Here is a 7,280-nt window from a genome sequence, read left to right on the forward strand (position 1 = left end):
TATTATATGTATTTTTCTGAATTAGGATGATTTAGTTATGATTTTTTCAAGTTTGAAAATTGTCCTATAGTCCCGGTTTGTGTCTCCAACCGGGACTATAGGTTAGACCCCTTTAATGCTGGTTCGTGGCACGAACCGGTACTAAAGGGCAACTTTAGTACCGGTTCGTGCCACGAACCGGCACTAAAGGGGCTCGTGGGGCCCTGGCCTGACGCCAGCTTGCCACCACCCCTTTAGTACCGGTTCGTGGCACGAACCGGTACTAAAGGTTCGACACGAACCGGCACTAATGCATAGCCGTTCGAACTGGTACTAATGATACCATTAGTACCGGGCCAAAATTGAACCGGAACTAATGTGTCTCACATAAGGTCCTTTTTCTACTAATGGGAGCAGCACCGGGCCAAGCAACCGGGAATCGGCGCGCCGCTTGTGGATGCACAAGCAGCGCCTCATCGGTGCCTTGTATCTGCTGTCTGGGGTTGCATCCCCGTTTTCCTTTTTATCTTCGGTTGTATGGTGTGCTCTTGTAATCCTGGCCGTTTGATGGCTTTGTTAATTCAAAGCCGGGTGAAGATCGAGCCCTACTCGAGCTCGGTTCGACCCTTTCATCTAAAAGAAATAAGTCATGGGCAGGCTGGCGATGATGTGCGGAATACAATGGAGGTGTTCGTGGAGCTTGGTGTGGAAGATGAAGGGTTGTGTTAAACATTGTCACGTATGGATACGGGCCACCTACGTTTGGTGGTTAGTTAGAGGAGATCTCTTTGTTTTATTTTCATGTTTATCTCTTGATGTAATCCTCTCTATCCCCATGTACCTCTCTGGTGGTTTCAACTACCTTGATGTATGCCTCCTGCGAGAGCTGGCCTCGCTATATCAATATATATACGCGGGCTCCCATATTACGGGGGTTGAGACGCTTCTACAAAACCTAACATGGCATACAGAGCATCCCTTTTCCCTCTCGTCTAGCCTCCATCATCGATCTCCACCAACGCATCGAACCCCGTCTCGCCATGTCTCCCTCCAGCTCAACTCTCTCCTCGCTGGCCTAAACAACACCATCTCAGAACCCCTGACTCGCACGAACTATGTTCTGTGGCGAGCTCAAGCCCGATCTCAGATTATAGGAGCGGGCCTTCTAGGATACCTAGATCAAACAATCCCAGAACCACCAGCCACCATCACCTCAAAGAACGCTGAAGGCAAAGATCAGACCGTTCCAAACCCAGCCTACTCCGCCTGGTTGATCCAGGATCAACAACTTGTAGCCTATCTCCTTCGCAATCTCTCGAAAGAAGTTCTGGTACAAGTCGCCTCCTTAGAAAAATCCCACGCCATCTGGACTGCTCTTGCAAACATGTTTGCTGCCCAGTCGAGGTCGCGAGCCAACAACTGCCGTGCCGCCCTCTCCAATGCCCAGAAGGGCTCTCAATCTGCTGCTGCGTACTTCGGTCAGATGCGTGCACTCGCAAATGAACTTGCCATGGCTGGAAAGCCTCTTCCCCAAGGAGAGCTGATTTCCTTCCTCATTGCTGGCCTCGATATGGACTATCAACCCCTCATATCCGCTCTTGATGTTCGCACCGAGCCTCTCTCCGTCGATGATCTCTTTGGCATGGTGTCGAACTTCGATCAGAGAGTGGAGATGTTCCACGGCTCTGGATCGGGTGCCTTCAAGTCATCCGCAAACGCCGCTGCTCGAGGACGTGGTGGCCCTCCCAAGGGCAACCGTGGTTTTCCCAAGAGTGGTGGCGGCAACAATGGCAGCAGCAACGGCGGCTACCGTGGCGGCTTCAACAACGGCGGCTACCGCGGCGGCGGCGGCGGCCATGGAAACAACGGTGGCAATGGCTACCGCGGCGGCGGTGGCGGCAACTACAACAACAACCATGGTGGCGGTGGTGGCTACTACAACAACAACGGCCAGCCGCGTTTCTACAACAACAACAACCAAGGTCGCCACTTTGCCGGGTATGAGGAATATGAGAACAAATGTCAGATCTGCAAAAAAACTAAGCACATCGCAAAAGAGTGCAAATGGCGTTATGCAGAGGATAACTCCCAGAGGAAACGAGTTGCGGCTGCAGCAGATACCTCCTACGGAGTTGACTCCAACTGGTACCTTGACTCTGGCGCCAACGAGAACATTACCTCTGATCTTGAGAAGCTGACCATGCATGAAAGATATCACGGCAAGGAGCAAATCAACACAGCAGAAAACGCTGCAGGTATGATGATAAGTCATGTTGGTCAGTCTATTGTTAAAACCCCACATTGTGATATTCATCTCAAAGATGTCTTGCATGTTCCAAGTGCATCCAAAAATCTCCTTTCCGTTCATCGTATCACACTTGATAATGGAGTGTTTATTGAATTTTACCCATTTTTCTTTTTGATCAAGGACCAGGTCACGAGGAGGGTCCTCTATCTTTTTGTACTGCAAATTTTGATATATTATATGTATTTTTTTCAATTAGGATGATTTAGTTATGATTTTTTCAAGTTTGAAAATTGTCCTATAGTCCCGGTTTGTGTCTCCAACAGGGACTATAGGTTAGACCCCTTTAATGCCGGTTCGTGGCACGAACCGGTACTAAAGGGCAACCTTTAGTACCGGTTCGTGCCACGAACCGGCACTAAAGGGGCTCGTGGGGCCCTGGCCTGACGCCAGCCTGCCACCACCCCTTTAGTACCGGTTCGTGGCACGAACCGGTACTAAAGGTTCGACACGAACCGGCACTAATGCATAGCTGTTCGAACTGGTACGAATGATACCATTAGTACCGGGCCAAAATTGAACCGGAACTAATGTGTCTCACATAAGGTCCTTTTTCTACTAGTGGGAGCAGCACCGGGCCAAGCAACCGGGAGTCGGCGCGCCGCTTGTGGATGCACAAGCAGCGCCTCATCGGTGCCTTGTATCTCCTGTCTGGGGTTGCATCCCCATTTTCCTTTTTATCTTCGGTTGTATGGTGTGCTCTGGTAATCCTGGCCGGTTGATGGCTTTGTTAATTCAAAGCCGGGTGAAGATCGAGCCCTACTCGAGCTCGGTTCGACCCTTTCATCTAAAAGAAATAAGTCATGGGCAGGCTGGCGATGATGTGCGGAATACAATGGAGGTGTTCGTGGAGCTTGGTGTGGAAGATGAAGGGTTGTGTTAAACATTGTCACGTATGGATATGGGCCACCTACGTTTGGTGGTTAGTTAGAGGAGATCTCTTTGTTTTATTTTCATGTTTATCTCTTGATGTAATCCTCTCTATCCCCATGTACCTCTCTGGTGGTTTCAACTACCTTGATGTATGCCTCCTGCGAGAGCTGGCCTCGCTATATCAATATATATACGCGGGCTCCCATATTACGGGGGTTGAGACGCTTCTACAAAACCTAACATGGCATACAGAGCCTCCCTTTTCCCTCTCGTCTAGCCTCCATCATCGATCTCCACCAACGCATCGAACCCCATCTCGCCATGTCTCCCTCCAGCTCAACTCTCTCCTCGCTGGCCTAAACAACACCATCTCAGAACCCCTGACTCGCACGAACTATGTTCTGTGGCGAGCTCAAGCCCGATCTCAGATTATAGGAGCGGGCCTTCTAGGATACCTAGATCAAACAATCCCAGAACCACCAGCCACCATCACCTCAAAGAACGCTGAAGGCAAAGATCAGACCGTTCCAAACCCAGCCTACTCCGCCTGGTTGATCCAGGATCAACAACTTGTAGCCTATCTCCTTCGCAATCTCTCGAAAGAAGTTCTGGTACAAGTCGCCTCCTTAGAAAAATCCCACGCCATCTGGACTGCTCTTGCAAACATGTTTGCTGCCCAGTCCAGGTCGCGAGCCAACAACTGCCGTGCCGCCCTCTCCAATGCCCAAAAGGGCTCTCAATCTGCTGCTGCGTACTTCGGTCAGATGCGTGCACTCGCAGATGAACTTGCCATGGCTGGAAAGCCTCTTCTCGAAGGAGAGCTGATTTCCTTCCTCATTGCTGGCCTCGATATGGACTATCAACCCCTCATATCCGCTCTTGATGTTCGCACCGAGCCTCTCTCCGTCGATGATCTCTTTGGCATGGTGTCGAACTTCGATCAGAGAGTGGAGATGTTCCACGGTTCTGGATCGGGTGCCTTCAAGTCATCCGGAAACGCCGCTGCTCGAGGACGTGGTGGCCCTCCCAAGGGCAACCGTGGTTTTCCCAAGAGTGGTGGCGGCAACAATGGCAGCAGCAACGGCGGCTACCGTGGCGGCTTCAACAACGGCGGCTACCGCGGCAGCGGCGGCGGCCATGGAAACAACGGTGGCAATGGCTACCGCGGCGGCGGTGGCGGCAACTACAACAACAACCATGGTGGCGGCGGTGGCTACTACAACAACAACGGCCAGCCGCGTTTCTACAACAACAACAACCAAGGTCGCCACTTTGCCGGGTATGAGGAATATGAGAACAAATGTCAGATCTGCAAAAAAACTAACCACATCGCAAAAGAGTGCAAATGGCGTTATGCAGAGGATAACTCCCAGAGGAAACGAGTTGCGGCTGCAGCAGATACCTCCTACGGAGTTGACTCCAACTGGTACCTTGACTCCGGCGCCAACGAGAACATTACCTCTGATCTTGAGAAGCTGACCATGCATGAAAGATATCACGGCAAGGAGCAAATCAACACAGCAGAAAACGCTTCAGGTATGATGATAAGTCATGTTGGTCAGTCTATTGTTAAAACCCCACATTGTGATATTCATCTCAAAGATGTCTTGCATGTTCCAAATGCATCCAAAAATCTCCTTTCCGTTCATCGTATCACACTTGATAATGGAGTGTTTATTGAATTTTACCCATTTTTCTTTTTGATCAAGGACCAGGTCACGAGGAGGGTCCTCTATCTTTTTGTACTGCAATTTTTGATATATTATATGTATTTTTCTGAATTAGGATGATTTAGTTATGATTTTTTCAAGTTTGAAAATTGTCCTATAGTCCCGGTTTGTGTCTCCAACCGGGACTATAGGTTAGACCCCTTTAATGCCGGTTCGTGGCATGAACCGGTACTAAAGGGCAACCTTTAGTACCGGTTCGTGCCATGAACCGGCACTAAAGGGGCTCGTGGGGCCCTGGCCTGACGCCAGCCTGCCACCACCCCTTTAGTACCGGTTCATGGCACGAACCGGTACTAAAGGTTCGACACGAACCGGCACTAATGCATAGCCGTTCGAACTGGTACTAATGATACCATTAGTACCGGGCCAAAATTGAACCGGAACTAATGTGTCTCACATAAGGTCCTTTTTCTACTAGTGGGACTAGCACCGGGCCAAGCAACCGGGAGTCGGCGCGCCGCTTGTGGATGCACAAGCAGCGCCTCATCGGTGCCTTGTATCTGCTGTCTGGGGTTGCATCCCCGTTTTCCTTTTTATCTTCGGTTGTATGGTGTGCTCTTGTAATCCTGGCCGGTTGATGGCTTTGTTAATTCAAAGCCGGGTGAAGATCGAGCCCTACTCGAGCTCGGTTCGACCCTTTCATCTAAAAGAAATAAGTCATGGGCAGGCTGGCGATGATGTGCGGAATACAATGGAGGTGTTCGTGGAGCTTGGTGTGGAAGATGAAGGGTTGTGTTAAACATTGTCACGTATGGATACGGGCCACCTACGTTTGGTGGTTAGTTAGAGGAGATCTCTTTGTTTTATTTTCATGTTTATCGATTGATGTAATCCTCTCTATCCCCATGTACCTCTCTGGTGGTTTCAACTACCTTGATGTATGCCTCCTGCGAGAGCTGGCCTCGCTATATCAATATATATACGCGGGCTCCCATATTACGGGGGTTGAGACGCTTCTACAAAACCTAACATGGCATACAGAGCCTCCCTTTTCCCTCTCGTCTAGCCTCCATCATCGATCTCCACCAACGCATCGAACCCCGTCTCGCCATGTCTCCCTCCAGCTCAACTCTCTCCTCGCTGGCCTAAACAACACCATCTCAGAACCCCTGACTCGCACGAACTATGTTCTGTGGCGAGCTCAAGCCCGATCTCAGATTATAGGAGCGGGCCTTCTAGGATACCTAGATCAAACAATCCCAGAACCACCAGCCACCATCACCTCAAAGAACGCTGAAGGCAAAGATCAGACCGTTCCAAACCCAGCCTACTCCGCCTGGTTGATCCAGGATCAACAACTTGTAGCCTATCTCCTTCGCAATCTCTCCAAAGAAGTTCTGGTACAAGTCGCCTCCTTAGAAAAATCCCACGCCATCTGGACTGCTCTTGCAAACATGTTTGCTGCCCAGTCCAGGTCGCGAGCCAACAACTGCCGTGCCGCCCTCTCCAATGCCCAGAAGGGCTCTCAATCTGCTGCTGCGTACTTCGGTCAGATGCGTGCACTCGCAGATGAACTTGCCATGGCTGGAAAGCCTCTTCCCGAAGGAGAGCTGATTTCCTTCCTCATTGCTGGCCTCGATATGGACTATCAACCCCTCATATCCGCTCTTGATGTTCGCATCGAGCCTCTCTCCGTCGATGATCTCTTTGGCATGGTGTCGAACTTCGATCAGAGAGTGGAGATGTTCCACGGTTCTGGATCGGGTGCCTTCAAGTCATCCGGAAACGCCGCTGCTCGAGGACGTGGTGGCCCTCCCAAGGGCAACCGTGGTTTTCCCAAGAGTGGTGGCGGCAACAATGGCAGCAGCAACGGCGGCTACCGTGGCGGCTTCAACAACGGCGGCTACCGCGGCGGCGGCGGCGGCCATGGAAACAACGGTGGCAATGGCTACCGCGGCGGCGGTGGCGGCAACTACAACAACAACCATGGTGGCGGCGGTGGCTACTACAACAACAACGGCCAGCCGCGTTTCTACAACAACAACAACCAAGGTCGCCACTTTGCCGGGTATGAGGAATATGAGAACAAATGTCAGATCTGCAAAAAAACTAACCACATCGCAAAAGAGTGCAAATGGCGTTATGCAGAGGATAACTCCCAGAGGAAACGAGTTGCGGCTGCAGCAGATACCTCCTACGGAGTTGACTCCAACTGGTACCTTGACTCCGGCGCCAACGAGAACATTACCTCTGATCTTGAGAAGCTGACCATGCATGAAAGATATCACGGCAAGGAGCAAATCAACACAGCAGAAAACGCTGCAGGTATGATGATAAGTCATGTTGGTCAGTCTATTGTTAAAACCCCACATTGTGATATTCATCTCAAAGATGTCTTGCATGTTCCAAATGCATCCAAAAATCTCCTTTCCGTTCATCGTATCACACTTGAT

At 50.7% G+C, this 7,280-nt stretch overlaps 2 pseudogenes; both read left to right on the top strand.

The window, feature by feature from the left end:
- The first annotated feature begins 3,963 nt into the window (after positions 1-3,963).
- LOC119346957 lies at positions 3,964-4,099 on the top strand (annotated as a pseudogene).
- A 2,320-nt stretch (positions 4,100-6,419) lies between these two features.
- Positions 6,420-6,558, top strand: LOC119346958 (annotated as a pseudogene).
- The last annotated feature ends 722 nt before the right edge of the window (positions 6,559-7,280 follow it).

This window comes from Triticum dicoccoides, unplaced genomic scaffold (assembly GCF_002162155.2).
Source record: "Triticum dicoccoides isolate Atlit2015 ecotype Zavitan unplaced genomic scaffold, WEW_v2.0 scaffold56150, whole genome shotgun sequence".
Classification (NCBI taxonomy): domain Eukaryota; kingdom Viridiplantae; phylum Streptophyta; class Magnoliopsida; order Poales; family Poaceae; genus Triticum; species Triticum dicoccoides.